The sequence below is a fragment of the Alexandromys fortis genome, unplaced genomic scaffold (assembly GCF_014885135.2).
Source record: "Alexandromys fortis isolate MF-2015 unplaced genomic scaffold, M_Fortis_MF-2015_v1.1 scaffold_21, whole genome shotgun sequence".
In the NCBI taxonomy this organism is placed as follows: Eukaryota; Metazoa; Chordata; class Mammalia; order Rodentia; family Cricetidae; genus Alexandromys; species Alexandromys fortis.
The window spans coordinates 6,672,027-6,693,018 of record NW_026067905.1 but is presented as its reverse complement, the minus strand read 5'-3'; the positions used below and the strand labels follow the sequence as shown (position 1 = coordinate 6,693,018).

Genomic DNA, 20,992 nt, shown 5'->3' with positions numbered 1-20,992 from the left:
ATATCTGCTAGGTTGGAGCTCACTAGACCAGAGAGATCCACCTGTCTCTACTCTGCTGAATCACCGATAGGGTGGGTGTGGATATTCCTAGTGTGAAAATCAGTAAGCTTCTCCCTGATTAGCTTACGAATGTACCAAGGAGTGAATCAAAGTCAAAGCCTAAAAGGGAAAAACAAACAATAGAAGCAGAGTTTTACTTAAAAATTTAAAGATGAAGCCTGGACTGGCCATACAGGGAAACTGAGAGTTCGAGGTTTGCCTGGGCTATAGAGTAAGTTCAAGGACAGCCTAGGTACCATAGTAAAGCTGTCTTAAAACAAATATAAAAATGTTGTAAGAGGTTGGAAGGGTAACTCAGTGGCTGAGCGCTTATGTAGACATACAAGGCTGTAGATTTGGTCCTCAGCATGAGATAAAACCAAAACCAAACCAACTTAATGTCTACTCAAGCTGTAGATAAATTGTTATTATTAAATAAATTTTAAATATTTAAAATAGTTTCTGTTTCATCAGGGTTATAAAGATATTAGTCCACGGAGTTCTGTTGTATGCCGTGGCCTTATTGTTAGTGTTACATTAGCAAGCTGCTTGAAGCACACCAGTGAGCCAATGTTGATTGTTCTCTGAAGCCAAAACCTCATTCTGCTATTGACCCAACGTCTCCATCCGTTCCAGGACTATCTCAGTTGTGCTATGTTACGCTTAGTCCTTACATTTTCTTTAACTCCTGTAGACAGGTATCTCTCCTTTCCCTTAGATTTTGGAGACTCTGTTAGCCTCCTGGGTTTGGTAGAAACAGCTTATTACCAAACAGCTTAAGAAAACGCAAAAACCCCTTCACTCGTATCTTTGGAAATCTGAAAGGGAAGATTCTGTAGGCTGAGCTTCCGACAGTCTGTGACTGGTAGGTGCATGACTTCCTTCATCTTTATAGAACTTCTAAATTGTCATTGTCCAAATTTTCCCCTTCTTTTAGAGATAGCAGTCTCTAGACTAGGGTTCATGCTGACCCGGTTTGACTTCATCTGAACTACATCGGCAACATGCCTGTCCAAATGACGACATACATGGAGAGGTTAGTGTGACCATATCAACCCATACAAATGACCTTGACTCTCTGATGAGGAATACTGTATCCTGACAGTCTATAGGGCTCCACACAGGAGAAACACAGAAATACGGAATGTTAGTCCCACCTCGACATGTCAACACTACCTACACTGGCCTGACATGGCTTTGCGTGGTCATATCAGTCACTGACTAAGATGTTATCTGGGTTCCCATTGTTAAGTGGGGTCCTCCTTCCCACTGCAAGGCTCTAGGGAAGAAGTCGCTCTGTGGATCAAAACAGTAGAAAGTCAGCCCCTTGCTTCACAGGAAGACGCCACTACTCAATGAAGGAGTTACTGAGAATTCTTTAGTGAGAGACTGTTCTATTCTCACCCTCTTCTTTCTTTATTCTGGGCCTTTACAAATTAAGATGAAATAATGAAAATGCATAAAATAGGGCTCCAATTCATTGGCTGGAAACCCAATTATGTCTCCCCTGTGAAAGAGACCTATTTCAAGTGGTTCAGGAAGGAACGGAGCTATACTTTAGTTCTGCATGGGGCAGGGAATACCAATTTCCAAAAGGCAGTGAGAGAACCGGGGCATGGGTAAGACCCAATCCTGAACAAAGACTTGGGCAAGCACCACCACGAGACGAGCAGAATTTTAAGAAGGAAGCTTCATCCAAGAAGCTCAGTTCTCCCAGACGTGAACAAGTTCTTCTGTTCAGCTTCCCAAGGAGGCAAGAGACGCACACTGGGCATCTTCTCCCAGAGGACAGAGAGACTTTGCTCCAACTCATTTTCCAACCATACGTATTTGGGGGACTAGCACTTAGGACTGAGAAGTAGGGGCAAAATCACCCCACTCACCCCAACTCATCTCCCAATGCTTTGTTTTCAATCTCCACTCTCTGTGACCAGCTTTGAGGGACAGTACTCACTGGCTTGATGTGAGGTCCCCTGCAGAGACCCTACCATTGACCTTCATGTCATTGAGCAGCACACACCAAATGTCACCAGACATCTCCTAAGACACATCATTATTGTTAGGGGGCACCTTCTCCCTGGCAATGACACACACTACATTTGTACAGTTCAACGTTCTCCCTCAACAAAGGCAAACAGGGAACGACCAGGGTCTGATGAACAGAGGGAGGGAAGAAGGCAGGTCAACATGCTCAAAGAAGTTCTTCATGGAGGCTGATGAGCCTGAATTCATATCCCCTCCTGATATGCTAAATGGATTCTAACAGAGCAAGTCATAGGCCGTTAGAGGCATTATCAATATACGCTTTCCGAATGACTGTGTCCTCTAAGGGACCTCAGCAATGGCTCTCAACCTTCCTAATGTTGTGACCCTGTAATACAGCTCCTTACATTGTGTTGAGCCACAATCATAAGATTATTTCATTGCTACTTCCTAACTATAATTTTGCCACTGTCATGAATCTTAACACAAGCATCTGATACATGGGATGTCTGCTATACAAACCCCAAAAGGGTCACGACCCACAGGTTGAGAACCATTGTCTTAACTCATAGGCCATTGTGAACACAGGTCTTCTTTGTTATGACCACAACATTTCACAAAGCAAAAAAACATCTTTCTCCCTCTACAGCCCATGCTAGCCTGGGACTCAGTATGTAGCCCAGGCTAATCCTGAACTCATGCTGGCCCTGCTACAGAAATTCCCCAACTGCTGGGATTGCAGACTGGGCCATATCGCCTGGATTGCACTATGCATTCTTACAAATGATCACAGCCTACAGAGAGGCTCCTGTCACCTTTAAGCTGCTGGTATTCTGAACCCTTTCCATTTTTCTAAATCCTGAGTGTACTCCCCTGAGGTTATTTCAATTTAAAACTCAATTACTAGACCACAGACTTCTTTTTCCAAAGCACAAAATTCCATCTTTTAAAAATGTTAATAAGGCCTTATATAGCATCCCAATACAATGTGCACATCACCCGCAATAACTTTTCATAGATTACGTAAAGGGGTGCTGTGTCCCGGCAGGGCGGGTAAGGGTAGTTCAGTGGTAGAACACGGTATAGACTCCTTGCCTTTTGTGGCTCAGCTTCATCTTTTCCTGTCTGCCATCCTACTCAAACACTAACCATTCTGATGAGAGACTAGGTCGCCACTGCTACTTCTGCCCCTCCTGAGCAGCACGTGGCTCTGTGGGGGCAGCCGTTGGCATCGCGGCAATGCTGGGCAGCACTTGCTCTATGAGCAGAATCTGTAGATGTAGATATCAGTGTGCCGAGCCCAGCGTGTCTAATGTTCTAAGTCCGTGGACATCCACGTATCCAGGAGTCCCAGTGTGCCATTAGAAGTCCACGTGGGGCCAGAGAGATGTCTCAGCAGGCATGCATGCCAGCCCCACAAGCCCCATGACCTCCTTTGGTTCTCTGAACCCCATGGTGGAAAGAGAGACTTGATGGGCAACCAAATGTTGTCAGGATATCACACACACACACACACCACAGCACACATGTTCCCTCCATGCATACAAAATACACAAACACACACCCACGTACACAACACTCACTACGTTTTTAAAAAGAAACCAAGCGATGGCTCCAAAGTTCAGTGGTTAGGAAAGCGGTGGTTAAAATGGGGAGTGGGGGGGGGAGAAAGAGGGAGGGAGGGAGGGAGGGAAGGAAGGAGGGAGAGAGAGGGAGGGAGGGAGGGAGGGAGGGAGGGAGGGAGGGAAGGAGGGAGGGAGAGACACTAGTATGATAAAGATTAAACAAAGGGGAAAAAAGAAAAAGAAAAAATCACTTTAATTAATTTAGCTTTGGCTAGGTTAAAGGGGGGTGGGCAAGTTTCCTTCCTACTAAGAAGGCAAATCAAATCCAAGGCAGTTCTTCCATTCCCCTGAAGGCTAAGAACTGCAAATAGGCTCCTCTAAAATGTATTTATCTTCTGAAGGAATGGTGGGGGAGGGGTCAGAGACAGGAGTGTAGGGACTAGAGAAACTGCTCAGCCTTTATGAGCATTTGCTGCAGGCCAGAGAAATGGCTCAGTAATTAAGTTCCCTGCTCTTCCAGGGGCCCTGAGCTCGGTTCCCAGCACAAATATCAGGGGGTTCACAACTATCTGTTACCCCAGCTTGGGGGAATGGGGTGGTTGCCCAACACCTCTGGCCCCCATGGGCAACTGCAACTACGTATACATATATACATACCCCCACATACCATTTTAAAACAATAAAAATAAATCTTTTGATTTTTTTACGCACACATCCCATTCTTTGAGATGATCAAATTCTGCACTCTTAGCAGGAGTCTCACAACTGTCTATAACTCCAGCTCCAGGAAACCCAATACCTTTTGTGGCTTCTGTGGGCAAGTGTCCACACATACACACACACACACACACACACACACACACACACACACACTTTAAGACTAAAGATAAGCAAGGAAGAGCAAAGCACAAAATTCAAGGAGAACTTAGCAAGAATGGATCTAGAAACAAAACAGTCTTCAAAAAACAACTGAACCAAAAAAAGGCAAGATAATTTTATAACGCACAGCGAGAGGACATTCAAGCATTGATGGCAGACAACGCAGGAGAAACCCTGAAGCTGAGAAGGGCCAGACACTGGGTCTGAGGAGCCTCCTTGCACAGGCCATGAGTCTTGAGCTGACTCAAGCCTGGAGAACGGGGAAGAGAACAGCTGCCTGGCCCAGCCCACCTCCACTGTAATCCCTGAAGACTGACTTCAGCTCCAGGAAGCCAGTGGTGAGGCTGGAGGGTAGGAGAGAATAAGCACCAGAGAGAGCAAACCCCAGTCAGGTCAAAGTCGATTAGACTAAACTAAAAAGGAATTGTGTCAAATTAGAAACAGCCAAAAGTGTATCAGAAAGATTTTGTTGTTGTTGTTGTTAGGTGAAGAAAATCAAGCGTCTGCTTTCCCATGGGAATTTCATTCATATTCTAAAGCCACACTTCCACATAGCATGTCTTTCCCTTTATTTTAAAGGTATCTGCTCCCCATTTCTTGGTTTTTCTATGCATCATCAATAACCTCCCTTTATTTTCCCCCTAAAATGCAATGCTTTATGGCTCTTTTTTGCTTCCTCATTGTAATTTTTCCTAAACTTTTCCAAGGTGCAGAGTAAAGGCTCTTGGAATGAGTGCCGACGATGCTTACCTTTTCTCTTGCTTTAACATCCTAGTGTCTTTATTCAACTCTCTGGGTCACTTCTTCAGCTGATCATCCAGAGATAGTCCAGGCTGCCCAGTCTTACTGTAGCAACCCAGAGGTTCCTCAGTTCCCTCTGGTTCCCGGCCCGGTTCCTGCATTCTTATGATCCCAGTCACCCCTTTTCTGCAGCATATTGTGGTGGTCTAAACACTGACTCGTAGTTCACAGAAAGTTCAGGAGGAGAGTCACCTCTCCTATGAACCTGAGCAGTTCAGGTGGACTATGAAACAGGAGTGCAGGTTTATACTAAAAATAAAGGTGCCATAGCAACCAGAGGAAGGAACACAGAGAGCGAAGGACATTTCATTCATCAGAGTCAGCTGACGCTAGTATATGCTGAACGACCCTCTGCTGTTATGTCAATAGAGGCGGCTCTCAGAGCTCAGGAGAAAGCTAAGGGCACATGTGAGGCACTGCCTAGCTAATCTGGGGTGACTGCTGATGAAGAAACTCTGGCTCCTGTTCTTCTAGAAACAAAATCATAGCTTTAAACGAGCCCCAGAGCTGGGAGCATAAATGCAACCTGAAATTCACCCCTCGTTGGCAAATTGCTAATTTACATATTCTGATTATCAGGTTTGTTGCTGGTTTGCCTGTGTGTGTTAGGAAAAGCCCACATGAGGGAATAAAACCTGGAACACATTCTTCATGAGTTAACCCAAAACAAGCACAGAGATCTTGGTGAGCTCACCTTAAAATTACATTGCCAACCAAAGTCACATGAAAATCTTCGCAGGCCATTTCCTTATTTATACAGTCATAACAATTGAAGAAAAAATTAAAGCCTTTTGAGTATGAAGTCAAAAGTGCCTTCTAAATATTTATGAGCCTGGCCACAGGCGAATAGCCTGGGGCAGAGAGACCCCTTTCAGCAGAAGGTGATGGTGGACGCCGAGACTTGCATTTGGTCTGAGCAATGGAATGAGTGACTGATGAGCACTCAGGCTCCAAGGGGATACATCACACCCCACTCACCCTGCTCCAAGGCCCAGGAAAGTCAGAGTGGAAAGAACTTAAGAGCTGAAGGATGGGGAAGAGTGTCATGAGATGCTGCTGTCCAGTACCATATGACTACTGAAACCATGAACCCATAGTAGCTATGGTACCTGCACTAGGTTGGGCCCTCCAACTTCCCATCAATGGATACAGGAGGTACCCATGAGACCCCACCCCTTCCAGAGGAGGTAATGGCTGTTAATGGTTGCTGAAAAAAAAGGGTGTCATTTCTCTATCAGGAGAGTGCAGTAGGAGACAGCTCATTCGTTTCCCAGCTGCCCAGACCCAAATAATCACACAGAAACGACATTAATTACAACACTGATTGGCCAATGACTTTAGCGTATTCCTAGCTAGCTCTTACATCTTAAATTAACCCATTTCTATCAATCTGTGTATCGCCACAAGGCTGTGGCCTACTGGTAAGGTTCCTAAGATTCCAGTGTGTCCTCCTTCTGCAGCTACATGGCGTCTCTTTGACTCTGCCTACTCTCCCTCTACATCTCTGTTCAGATTTCCTGCCTGGCCTTGCTCTGCTGAAGCCATTGGCTGAAACAGCTTCTTTATTAACCAATGGTAATAAAACATTCACAGCATACAGAGGGGAATCTCACATCAGGATGGCCACTGGGGGACTAACAGAGAAGAGAAAGTTCTGATGGAAAAGACGGGGATACCATACAGTAATAGACAGCCCATATAATACAAGACATTCATATGTGTGTATATACACATACATGTATGCATGTATATACATATGTTTATGTTTATATATAAACTGTCTAAAGAAAGGGGGCTAGAGAACTGGTTCAGTGGTTAAGCGTGTTTGCTATTTCTGCAGAAGACCAGAGTTTGGTGCCCAGCCCCCTTATGAGGTGATTCATAGCCACTTTTAACTACAGGTGAAGACCCCATGAACACACACACACACAAATAAAAATAAAGAAAAAAGAATAAAGTCTCAACTACTGAACATTTTCTATTTATTTATAAACAGTCGTAAATGTGGCCCTTAATACTGCAGGAAGATAGACTTCTGAACACACTTCTAAGTTACCACGTCTGCAGAAACCTCCACATACAAGACCTGAGGTAAACACAGGCCCAGCTCACCACTTCATTAGAGTAAGCCCATTAAGGCTCATTTCTTTAGAGTTTAAGCCACTGGGCCAAGTACTTAAATTGTGTTATTTTACTTAATTCTTACCAACTGAAAGGGGTCATAAACACTTCTTATTCTCATTTTAATGAAGAATCTGGGGTTTATAAAAGTTATTTATATAAGTAAAAAATAGCTTAGCCATGATGTCAATAGCTATCCTATAAGAGGGCTAGGACTCAACACCTTACCCTGTGTCATGCTTTTAAGCACTATTAACAACTGGTATTTTCTTCTTGCTAATGACAAATCCAATACTGTGACACTGGCTAGGGCAATGCCAAGAGCAAAAACGTTAGCCAAAATGACCTTTGTGAACCAGTGCTCAAAGGACATTCACACAGCCCTGATCGGCACCAGTCAACTGGAGTCCTCACTCACCCATTCATCAAAGGTGCCTATCTGAGCTCTAGACAAACACTGCCCAATGCAGCTTTCTTAGTAGATAGACTTTGTGCGTGTGTGTTATTTCCTTGATTTTTAAAGATTTATTTATTATTATTTTACATGTATGTATATGTAACACATGGGTTCAGTGCCCCCAGAAGTCCCAGAAGGGCATTGGATACCCTGGAGCTGGAGTTACAGATAGTTGTGAGCCACCTGATGTTGCTGGGAATAGAACGCTAGACCCATGCAAGAGCAACAGGTGCTCTTAACCACTGAGCCATCTCTCCAGCCGGTTTTGTTGCTGTGGTGGGCGGTGGCTGTGGTTGTTGTGGCTGTTCTATAAGACAGGGTCTCACTTTGTAGCTCAGACTATCCTGGAACTCACTAGGCTGGATTTGGACTCTCAATGGTTCTCCTCCTTGTTTCCTGAGTACTGAGATTATAAGTATGAACTACAATGACAGGCTCTTAATTGACGTATTAATTATATTAGCACCACTCAATGCAGTTCGTGAAGAACTGGATTTTAGGTTTCACCAAATTAGCTTAAATTTAAATATAAATTGCTAATATGACTAATGCCTACCATGAAGGTCAGGGCAGCTCTATACATTTATTCTGCAGGAGAGAAAACAGGCATGGTTTCTGCTGTGGTTTAAGTAAGTGCTCCCAACAGAGGTTCCCATGTGTAGGCACCGCCACTGGCCTTTGGTGCTATTAGGAGATGGTAGGATTCTTAGGAGGATCTGATAGATGGACACTGGGTCACTAGGGTCAGGACCTTGAATTTTTTTTAACACGGTGAGACCTGCTCTCTCCCTGCTCCTCCCTCTGCTTCCAGTCAGCATGGGGACAGTCATCTCCTGCCACATCCAAGCACAGTGGACTACATCATCGTGGTGGCTGATCTTGATTTAGAATCACCTAGGAGACTTGCCTCTCATTGTACCTGTGAGGAGGCGGTCTAGAGAGGCTTAACTGAGAGTGAAAAACCCATCCTGAATGCAGGTGGCTAGTCCATGGGCCATGGTTCCTGGCTAAATAAAAAGGAGGAAGTGATCTGAGGACCAGCAGCCATCTCTTCTCTGCCTCCTGATGGCAGAGGCCATGGGACCAGCTGCCTCACACTCCGACACCCATGCCTTCCTCACCAGGATGGACTACTCCTTCAAACTGTGAGCCAAAGTGAACCCTTCTACCCTTAGATTCTTCTGACACAGCAGTGAAAACCTGACTAGTGCAGGCACTAGGTCCAAAAGAAACAGAGACAATTACCACGGTCTGAAACTCGAAGCCCCAAAGCACAGCCTTTCTTGCTTGTAAGCTGATTATCTCGGGTTCTTCGGCATAGCAGTGGGAAAACGCACTAATACAGCTCCTGTCTTCACGGAACTTAGAAGCTAGCTAGAGAGCAGCATGAAGTACACAAATCACCCAGAGGACTGAAAATAGTCTCGTTTTCTTAGAAGCAGAAGAACTATAAAAGTCAGCCTTGATAAGAATACATAAATGCATGCTGACGCGCATCTGGCTACAGACTTTAAACAAGTCTAAAACTGAGAAAGGAATTCGGAAAATGGTATTTCAGAATTTCCCCATTTCAAATTCAGGATAAGTAGCAAGTCTTTGGCATGAAGAATGTATGCATTTATTATGTTGTCGATGTTTCTCAGCTGGCACAACAGACCTGAAACTCTGCTGAGGAGGAAATGAACGCACAATTAAGACGCAGAACACTGCTCTTTATCTGATCTCTGGTGTGTGTCTGAAAATAAACAACAGAATGAAGGCAAACGGAGGTGAAAAATCGTACAAAAAGCTAGTGTTAAATGTGAAACACTAACTCTGCCTACATCACCTTCAAGTGTCTGGGTCTGATGAATCAGGAAACTGGAGACAATCAACCTCCTGTTCCCCTCGGGCAGAAATGGAACTGTTTTTTCCTTGGTAGCGTGTCCGCTCCGCAGCCAGTGTCAATTCATAAGCCCTCGAGAAATATTTGCCAGGAATTCCATTCCTGAACATGAACACCTGGGATTAACAGAGTAAACCCACAACACGCCGTAGCTCTTTAAAAGATGCAAAACGAGAGGCGTTTGGATCCGCAAGAGAGAGAAGCACAAAGGCATGGCGAGCTCCTGGTCATACTGCGTGGGTTTTGTCCAGGGTGTGAAGGTGGACTTGTCGAGCAAGCATGAAGACAGAAACACGGAAAATCTCTCCAGGGTCAGGGACACAGGACAGACAAGTCCTTCTCTCTATTCCTGTAATTCCCATCTCTAAGCTATTGAGAAAATGGATGTAGAACCAAAAACAAAATCCCTAGGAAGAAATGCATAACATCTTAGTTAAAATGAGGTATATAAAAATAAGAAGTCAGGGCTGGAGAGATGGCTCAATAGTACAGAGCACTGCCTGCTCTTGTATAGGACTGGGGTTCGATTCCCAGCTCCCATATGGCAGCTCATAACCATCTGTGACTCTAGTTCCAGGGGATCTGATGCCTTCTTCTGAAGTCTGTACACACCGGTACCAACACAGACATGTATACACACATAATTAAAAATAAAATAAATATTTTAAAAGCAATAAGTCATTTTTTTAAAAGACTAGTAAGTTGTCTTTAACTTTTCTACATAAAAACCTCTCTAATTAATTCCAACTCTCCACTGTTTAGTAAGAAAACTGTCCCCATTTTTAGCCAATGAGTTGATAAAATCAACGCACTAAGGGGACTAAACTTTACCAACAGGAGTAGCCACTGAGGAGGAAGAGGAAGAGCCACACTGCTCCTCGGTCAGGGCCCTTCACAGGCACCATCGTCTGCCACTGTCACCATAACCTCAATAAGCAGGAACGCCACTGTCTGCATTCAGCAGGTCAATCAGGCCCATGGAACCAGAAATGAGTGACGAGCCCATGCCTAGCGTTACTAAGAAACAACTAGAGGTGGAAGGTGGGATAAACTCAACCAGTCTGCCACACACAGGAAAGTAACAGAGGAGGATTTGCCCCGCCTCCAAACCTCATGCTCACTTAAGAAAAAAAGATCAATAATTGTAGAATCTTTTTCTTTTGTGATACGCTCATTACACATGAAATCCCACAGATTGCCTGGAAAGGGTCTGACAGTTGTCAGAACAGAGCTCCAGATTGAGCAATCTTATGAGGCAGCGAGCGGCAAGGGGCGCTGGGGACAACTGGAAAGAGGATGAGGGTAAGGGCAAGGATGGTACAGGATGAGGACAGGCACCCTGCAGTCCCACAAGAGCAAGAGTTCTAAAAGGGCATGTGCCACCCTGACCTAGCCTTGGCAAAGCATGGGCAATGTATATGAACAATATACATATTTAAAACTTTTATGGCGCTAGTTAAATGAGGTAAAACAGCACAGATCTATAGTTACCAAAAAAGCCTTTTTGAAAATCATCTTGGGGGGGGGGGCGGATAATCTCTGACTCTTTTACCTGCACTTGGGACTCCTTTCCTCCTACTGGGTTGTCTCATCCAGTTTTGTGGTGAGGGTCTGCATCTAGTTTTACCTCATCTTGCTGTGGTCTGCATCTAGTCTTACCGCATCTTGTTGTGCCACATTCAGCTGACATCCCTGCGAGGCCTGCTTTTTTCTGGAGGGAGATTGGGGGCAGGGAGTATGTAGAGGAGAAGGGCGGTGTGCGCAGAGGGAGGGGACTGGGAGGCGTGAAGGAAGGGAAATTGTAGTCAGGATGTATTGTATGGGAGAATAATAAATAATTTTTTTAAAGAAGAGAAAAAATTATTTCCATGAGTTACTTAACCAAATTACTTGGCCAAGTGAAGATGTTTACTTATTTCAAATTTTCTGAGACAGAATGTAGAAGTATTCAAAAAGTGTGTGTGTGTGTGTGTGTGTGTGTGTGTGTGTGTGAGGAAATGTTGAGTTGAGTTATAAAGAGAATACATTTAAAACCTGGCTGAACAAGGTCAATCAGGAACTCCATCAGCATTGTCAATTCTATTCCACGCTGCACAGGGCTTGTCCCTCCTGCTGCCTCTCTCTGGATTGCTCTGGTCAGCCACCTTCCTCATTAGAATAAACTCATTATTATGGCTTGAAACGGAAATGTCCTTTGCAGGTGCATGTTTTTTAACACTTGTTCGTGTGTGTGTGTGTGTGTGTGCATGTTCGCACTCATGTGCTGTGGAACTATTACGAAGCAGAGCCTGGCTAGCAGAAGTAGGCAATAAGGGGTGTGCATTTGAAAGCAAGCTGTACCAGTCCTGGCTCTAGCCATTCTCTCTGCTTCCTGGCCCTCCTTGTCAGGAACACTCTCCGCCACAGACTCCCACACTGAGCTCTTCCTGCATGCCGTCCCTGTGCCCACAGAAACGCTTTGAAACGCTGAGCCAAAGTAAACCCTTCGTTCCTTAAGTAGTTCCAGTGGGATACTATAGTCACAGTGGCTCAGAAGTAACTACCAGGCGACTGCAATTTTATCCTCTCCCCTCTCCAGTTCTCGCCACTGTGCAATGACAGCATCATCCCAGCAGCAAGCATCACAAGAGGAAAGCCGCTACTGAACCCTCACGGGACATCCCAGACAGCAGGATGATATGGGTTTGTGCAGAGGTTAGAAAGAACACGGAATGTAGAAGCCAGTACTATCCCTGGCTTTCCACTCTGCCCCCATCTCTGTTCATTCATGTGTCATGTTCACTCATGGGCTTCCAGACAGTGTGGATCAAACAGGAAGCTAGGGTCTCTGCACAGGTGCTGTGCAGCCTCCAAATGCACGTCGTTAGACTGAGCAAAAGCCACACTGCTAACCTGGTGGTCTGCTCATTGCACGTGAGTTCACCTGCACAGACCACCTGTCAGCAGAGAGCGGAAGAAAGCACAGAGTAGAAACATATCTTATCTCTGGAGCAAGGGAGTAACATAAACAGTGTTCTTCTCCTGGGTCTCCGCAAAGCTAGCCTATAACACAAAGCTTGTGGCCACTGGGGACTCCGTCTTTGCTTTCGCAAAAACCCTCGCTTCTCAGCAGACCCGAGAATGATGCAGGACCACGCTCGAAGTCATTAGCTGAGTGCTGTGCCAAGGGCCAAGCCATTCCATTCCAGGATGATAAAGGGGAAATGTTTCTAGGAAACAAGCATTTGGATTTTATAAGATATGAGAGGCATTCTTTGGTGCTCAACAGAAACAACCGTTCAGATCTCAGGGACGCCCAGGGCTGCCAAGAGCCAGCATGTTCCCTGCGTGAGAGGAAACAGGATAAAACCTACAGTGACTGAGAGCCAGTGAGAAAGATCAATGGCCCCAGCTAATCCAAGCCCAAGTGCTTGATAATATATATTATTATCATATAATATATATTCCTCACACTCAGGAGCACAGGCAGAGGGATTTCTCTGAGTGTGAGGGCTACACAATGAGTTCCAGAGGGCACCGGATCTTCGAGAGCTGGAGTTACAGGAAGCTGTGAGCTGCCCAGTGTGGGTGCTGAGAATTCAGCCCATGTCCTGTGGATGAGCAGCAGAAGCAAGTGCTATTGACTGATGAGCCACCTCTCCACCTGCCTCCACCTCTCCTATAAAAGATTTTCCTAACCAGCTCAAAGACACGGACACCTCGTCATTTGGTAACTGCTCTTCCTCACAGCTACAATAAAACCTTCGTAACCATACCTTGGAGAGGGCGTGTCCTCATCTTTTCTTTGAGTAATCATATAGCATGAACTTAGAATTTTTAAATGTTACTATGAAGAACCACTCTGAGGAATTCACCTCTCTTCTACATACTAGTACAGTCTTTGGAAAAGTAATCCCCATTCTGCCAGAATATGCCACAAATATATTTGTGTTAAGAGCAATGGGATATTTTGTGACCAAAACAAGTGGTACTACAGATTTCCTTCTAATATTTACACCGATAGCTGCTTCATGTCACGCCTGCCTGAAGCACAACTGTCCTGGAGAAGAAACTAGCTTAAGGGCGTAGAACTGAACTGAAATGTTTTTTTTTTTTAAAGAACTCACCGGCCACACTTACTAAGACTCACTGTGTGGGCTGAGGGCAGACACTAACAGAGTTCTGCTGTCAGCGTGGTGCTGTCCACTGAGAGAACATCCGATCTGAAAAGCAGAACTCTGGGTGAAAGTCAGTCTGTTTCCAGCAAGTTCAAGACTGACTAAGAGGAAAAGTGCTGTCCTCTGACTCACCCGCCCACTTCCTGAAACGCCCAGTGTTTTTCTTGGAAGGGACTCGGCACCCCAATGCCATTGCCATCCAGCTTGGGTTAGACAATATGGCATCCTGACACAAGACGGACCCAAGACGTGAACTCCCCAAAGCCAGCCAGCTTTCGGAGCAGAGAGCATTCCACAAGCAGCTGTTATCTGGTCCTGAGGGGGAAGATGTTCAGTCAAACATGAACAACCTAGGGATCATCGCGGAGTCCTCACGTGCTCCCCTCTTCACAGAATTGTTTCTCGTGGATAAAGAAACATCCATACCATGTCTGCCATCAAAATTAAACACTGCTTTGGGCTTCAAAAGATTTACTCTCTTGTGGGGGGAGGTGTACATATATGCTAGTGTGTGTGTGTGTGTGTGTGTGTGTGTGTGTGTGTGTCTGTGTGAAGGGAAAACTAGTTTCCAATAGGCCTGGATTTCATCCAGTAGTCCGAGCTGACCAGCCAGCAGGCTCCAGGAATCCACCTATCTCCACCTTCCCAGCAGGGATTACAAACACACACTTCTCCTAGTTTGTTTTAACATGGGTTCTTGGCACCAAACTGAGGCCGTCTGCAAACACTTTGCCAAATGAGCTATCTATCTTCTCGGACCCCAAAATATTCGCCTTTACTTTCTAAGCAATTGTTTTCTCCTCTCTGAATTGACAGTGTAATGCTACTATGTAAGAATAGTTTGTAACAACAATAAATAATATATGTTAAATTCACAAATGTGACAAACACTGCTATAGAATCTTAGCCATGTGTCAAAATGACTGATAATCACAAATCCTCTAGAAGGCATGAACCATTTTCTCTATTTACAAGAAAATGAAGCACAAGGCAAGGGACTACCTGGTCCACCATCACACAGGCTGGGCACAGGTAACACAGACAGATCAATGTAAAAGTCCAAACCCCTAGTCTCCATGTTCTGTCCTGGTCTACGAGCCGCACCTTTTAGGGCAGCTAAGATGTTAAGAGCATGCCCTCCACACAATTACACATGCACAAAGATGTAGCTGGGTTTCATATTTACATACAACAAGCCCAGATTCATTAGATTTTTCCATACATTCGTCTAAAAATTCCCATGTGACTTTTCTGTCAGTTTAGGAACCGAATGCCTCATCGTCCAGGCAAACGGGTGGATATCAGCCTCGCTTGTTTGTGAGTTCCACCTATTGGCAATATCCCACAGACCTATTAAAAACACCGACAGGATCCTGTCCTCAACACAGCCCTTGGGGAAGAAAAATACACATAACATTTCCGCCTTCCAAACAACAAGCAATTATACAGGATCGTGCTGTTTGCTTCCTCTTGAGCAATCCGCCCTGGAAAGAGTTCAAACATCTGAGTCCTCTAGAACTTCACTTTCAGCAGGAAAACTCTTTTTACACACCAAGTCAGCAACCGAGAAGCCGTCTGTATCTCTAACAAGTTCACAGGAACTGGCTTAAACTTTATATGATTGTGCATCTCTAGAACCAAACTGGTGAAAGAACTTCCGGGGAGGAGAGGCAGAAGTACTCTGAATTACGCCAAGGCCTGGGGACCTTCAGATTAATAGGGAGCAAGTGCCGTAATAGACGCAATTTATCCAAGGTGGCCGGAGTCTTCAGAGCAGCAGCTGAAGGAAAAGCCTATTCCCGGGGGAAGTACTAAATATATAAATGGGTACTTGTCAGCCAGCATGCCTGGTGTGATTTCAGGGCCAACAGAGTGCCACCCCGTTTCCTTAAAACATATCAATTACCCAAGCTGCGCAGTGGATGCAAATCTGCTCAAGGAAATGAATTCATTCTTTCAAGTTAAACATTTTCGTCCCTAGGAACTGCTATTAAACCATAAATGCTCCTAAGAGCAGTAATACAGTATGCCATAAACATGTAAGTAAGAATTATCAGATAATTTTGCCAAATTAGGAGGACTCTAGGGGGGGCAAATGCCTATGGAGCCAGTGTCCCTAGAAAAAGATGAAATATGCTTCCAACAGATGCAATACTGAACTACTGAAAAAGAAATGCCTGTTTAATATTCTCCACCAGAGCCAGCAGCTAAATCCTACGGAAAATGTAAAAGGAACAGCAGCTTATGCACGGAATGACTGTTTACCAAAGGGAAGCGTACTACATGGTACCCTAACCACCTTGTTTGGGGGGAAATGTATGGCCCACAAGACGTGCCCTGCATGAGGGCATACAGAGCAAACATGATTTACTGTCTGCAGGAACACTCGGATTAGCAAAGCATACATGCAAACAGATAAGGGCAGCATGTGTTAATAAATGCTGTCACCGTGATACCAGCAAAACAGCCTATGAAATTGTCTACCCAGATTATATCCTATAGGAATGTCAGATTATTATCCTATAGGAAGCGGGAGAGGAGCCAGTGTTGGAAGGCACAGGACTGTTCCCATTAGCATGGATATGGCCAGTCCCAGAGCATCCCAGGTATATCCCAAACATCGTACACTAGGGACATGAGCTCTGGGAGACACTTTATTGTGTGTGGCCATGGCAGGGATAGCAACAGAGGGAAGAAAGGATGGAGAAAAGCCTGATCATGAGGGACCTTGTGGAACATCTGGGGAACATCTTTGGAAACGTTAAGGCCAATGACAACCATCAATCTACTTATTACTAGTGTTTAAGAAAATAACAGTGGGGTATTTGGGAAAGGTGGTTGTTTCAGGGGCCCAGAGTTGGATAAACTTGAGAAAATTTTATCCAATTCTTTCATTTTTGTGGGAGCACCCCAACTACATTCTACTCTATGTATTACTTTCAAAAACAAAACAAACTAAAGCACACCTATGTCACTTCCATGGTGACAAGTTGATTATCAAGCACACCCTAATAATCGGTGACAGGGACTGAGGAGATGGCTCAAGTCAGTAAAGAACTTGCTGGATGAGCATGAGGACCTGAGTTCAGATCCCAGCACCCATGTAAAAGCTGGGTATGGCTGTACGGACCCGGAACCCCAGTGTCGGGCAAATAGAGACAGGCGAGTTTCCACGTTTACTGGCCCGACAGCCTGACCAGATGAACTGCAGGCTGCATGAGTGCACTATCAGGACCAATCTGAGACAGGATGAGTGTGGCCACGTTGTTAATTAACCAGCAAAGGCATGAACTAATGAATGAATTCTGTGTTCAGTAAGACCCTGCCTAAAAAAAACATGGAGAGTAAATACCTTTTGCAGTCTGTATGCGTGCGCGCGCACACACACACACACACACACACACACACACACACGTGTGCATGCACACACATACACACACACACACGTACCTGTCATACACACAAGAGTAACAGTGACATCATATGTGGTGGCACATACCTGCAATCCCAGAACTCAGAAGCTGAAGCAGGAGGACTGTTCTAGTTCGAGGCCAGCCTGGGACACAGAGTGAGTTCAAGTCTCAAGTCCGGCTTGAAGTAGCTCAACCCTGTCTCAAAGCCAACTAAAGCAACTGGATAAAGGAGAAACTGTGGGTATACTTCCTTCCCTTCTGCGTCAGATTGCTTTCCCTTTCTTCTAAATTACCCCCTTCCTCCTTAATTTTGCAAATCCACAATTAACCTCTATTCTGTGGCAACTATCTTTTAAAATAGTCCTTCTTGTGGCCACCACAATCTTATTGCACAGATGTGGGGAACATGCCGCTTCTTGCCCTTCTTGATGAAATCCTCATGAGCCTAAGCCTATAGATGGAACCAGGATGGAGTCATCGCAACTTGGCTCACCCTCGCTTACGAAAAGACAGGCACTCCTCAGCGTTGTATTTTAACTTTACTCGGCTCTAAACCTGCTCACCCTTGCTGTCTGCTTGTCAGAGAGCTCCCAGGGTACCCAGGATGATGGGTATCAACCCTGCCTCAGATGGTTAATTAACAACATGGCCAAACTCATCCTGTCTCAGACTGGTCCTGGTAGTGCATTCTCAGAGCAGATCCGGATCCAGCCAGACCACTCTGCCTTTGTTTTCCTGCCTTTTCTAAGCCTCCTGCCTCTGGGTCAAACTCCACTTAGACACTAGAACAACAGAGGCTTAGGAAGATGTCCCAAGTGCTCCAAGCGGCCTCTTGCAACTGTCATCTTCTCAGGTAAAGGGACAAGTCTGGCTTCAGAGAAGGGGAGCACTGTTCCCTGAGCAATCCCTGTACCTGGGGTCATGTCAGGAATCCCCAGAAAATGCCCGTTTATTCTTGCTTTTTCAATCAGCCTTGCTGAAAGTTCACCCCTTTGCAGCCGGGAGTGTGCTATCCACACTGCACATACAATGAAAAGGACAAGGGAAACGCCTGTCCTCAGATGTGAGATGCACGATGATGCTTCTGTGACATCTCCCCAGCCACACCTGTCTCCTCGACAACTATCTGCCCTGTCTAGAACAGTCACCTCTTCGTCTCCTCCTCCCTAATTCCTGACTCCCAGCTGAAAAGCTCATCCCGAACTCCAGTCTCTCTTAGATGACACCTTTCTTAGCAACATAAAATTGTCTTTACATGTATACCTGTCTACCACATGTGTGTCTAGAACTAGCAGAGGTCAGAAGAGGGTGTTGGGACCTGGAACTAGAGTTACAAGCTGTTGTGAACTGCCATGTGGATGCTGGGAACCAAACGCAGATCTCTGCAAGAGCTGCTGGTCCTCTTAACCACTGAGCAGCTCTCCAGTCCATGTTTCATTTTGTTCTTTATACTGAGAATTTTAAGTCCCATTTTTCTTATGGGTGAACAATATATCACTTTTTAATGAGTTATGAACTATATATCCCATAGTTTCTTTGTAACTGTTTATACATCATACCAAAGACATTCCTCATTGCACAGATTTTAATAAAATTATACAGTTCTCTAGCCAACATCCCGACTGTATAACTTCTCTTGATTTTAACTTAGAGACCAAGGTAAAAACACCAATATTTCCACTTAACCTAAAATTTCTAAGTCCAAGCTCATTTTAACAAACTTTGTTCACTACTGTTTTAAGTCATGCACACTTTCCTGTTTAAATGTGGTATCTGAAGTTTGCTTGAATTTTCCAATGAGCCTCATTCCATCATCTGCACAGAGGCTGAAACACTTCTGGAGGCCATGAAGAGTGGAAGAGATCCAAAGCCCACAGAAAATCATATGGGAAGGATCAATTCCTCTCTGTATGTGCGAAATGTAAAAGTTTGAGAAAGTGACCCTCTATGTGTCTTATCCACACACTCCCAAAAGGGAGCACACCCCAACTCCTCTGCATCATCCAGAGGCAACAAACCTTCTCTAAAAGCTGGGCTGTAAATATTTCAGGTTTTGCCTAGCTGTGCTATCTCTATCAACATTCTTCAGTCTTGCTTTGGCATTGAATAACCTACTTAAAATGTAAAACAAAAATTTAAAAGAAAAATACATCCGGGAGTAGTGGCGCATACCGATACTCTCAGCCTTTGGGAAGTAGAGGCAGGAGGATTAGGAGTTATCCTCAGCTACACAGTAAGTTTGCGGCCAGCCTGGATCCTGTGCATCGATCCCCCAGCCTCACCCAACAAAATAAAAGACATTCTTGGCTTGCAGAAGGAAAACGGGCACCGGCTGCTTGTTCCCCTCTGCTTTAAGTTCACGAATACCCACCAGTTCTGTTCTATCGTTGCTTCATTTCAGTCCACACCCTGCTGAGTGCTGCACAGCTTGAAGAAACACTGACTACACACTTCTCTATATGTGAAGCCCTGTGAGACAACTCACTACCTAGAAAAATAAAGATACCGCCGGTGCTGAAGCGTACAATCATGGGCCAGAGAGATGGCTCAGTGGTAAAGGTGCTTACCTCCAAGCCTGAGACCCACGTTAAATCACCAGAAGCTACATGGTGGAGAAAGAGAACTCTTACTTCTGAACCATCTCTCCTCTCCCACCATTATTTTTTTAAATGCCTTCTTCAATAATAAATTAACCTTAGTCATTATAACTTTTTAACATTTTATTTCATAAGCCTTTTAGTTTTTTTAAATTTCTGAGTCTTTTGTAGTAACATTTACCCTAAAACACACTATACAGCTTTATAAAAATGTTCCTCTGCATCCCTATCCTATAAGCTTTGCCCATGTTCTTGTTTCTGCTTTTTGAATGTCTCTTACTAAACACACTGGTGGTAGGGGAGGGTCAAAGTACCCATATCACCCTCTTTGTCCCTTATGTTTTGTCCCCTTAAATGTATTGACAGACAGCAACAGGCATGGGACTGTCTGTCCCCATGAGGACCCACCTGAGGCTGCCTTTCCATCAACCCTTCTTATACAAACACAGCGAGAAGGTGTGCCTTCCACGGGGCTGTGAAAGGCTTAATACAGAGATACAGACAGCAGTTAAATCATTTGATAGCAAGCAGCTTTGTATACGATCAGCTGCACTGTACTGTCGATTTGGGATTTGATATTTTTAGTGACAGAATCTTGCTATTGAGCCCAGGCTGGATTCAATCTTGGGCAGCCCTCCCGCATCAGCATCATCACTGTTAGAGCTATGGGAACAGAACACCACACCTGGCTGTGTTTTACTTTTATGATAATTGTCAGGGCAGCAGGCTTGCTCACACCACTGTCACCACCGGGACCAGATGACAGGAACTTTCAGCCCCATCATAATCTTCTGGGGCCATCACTGCGTGTATGACACATCGCTGTATATAAAACTCTCAGATGGCTCTGCCCATGGCGTCCACACCTCTCGCTCTTCCCTCTGATTTTCGTAGCCTAATACTCTTCCAGATGTACAGCACAGTTCACGCTGGTGGCCTCTGGTCCCCTGTCCAGAGTCTCACACTGACAGCAGCTCCTGGCTAGACAGGAGGCCCTTCTCCAGCAGCCTCTCACTCTCACTCTGAGATAACATTTGCCCACCACCGCCTCCCATGTCCATTCCAACACAACCACTTCTTCCCATCTGCAGCTTC

General features: G+C 45.0%; 1 protein-coding gene and 1 long non-coding RNA gene across 6 annotated transcripts in view; both read right to left on the bottom strand.

Annotated features, from left to right (window-relative positions):
- Positions 1 to 20,992, bottom strand: part of Eps8 (EGFR pathway substrate 8, signaling adaptor) — a 180,711-nt gene that overhangs the window by 71,994 nt on the left and 87,725 nt on the right. The window contains exon 1 of one of the 5 annotated variants that reach the window (XM_050135197.1): positions 5,217 to 5,240. The exons of the other annotated variants lie outside the window; for them this stretch is intronic. The gene's annotated coding sequence lies outside the window, so the exon portion shown is untranslated. Of the gene's footprint in view, positions 1 to 5,216; positions 5,241 to 20,992 lie in introns of those variants that run through there. 5 annotated transcript variants of the gene reach the window in all.
- LOC126497291 (uncharacterized) overlaps positions 1 to 20,992 on the bottom strand; it is a 421,870-nt gene that overhangs the window by 335,767 nt on the left and 65,111 nt on the right. The gene's annotated exons all lie outside the window — the stretch shown is intronic.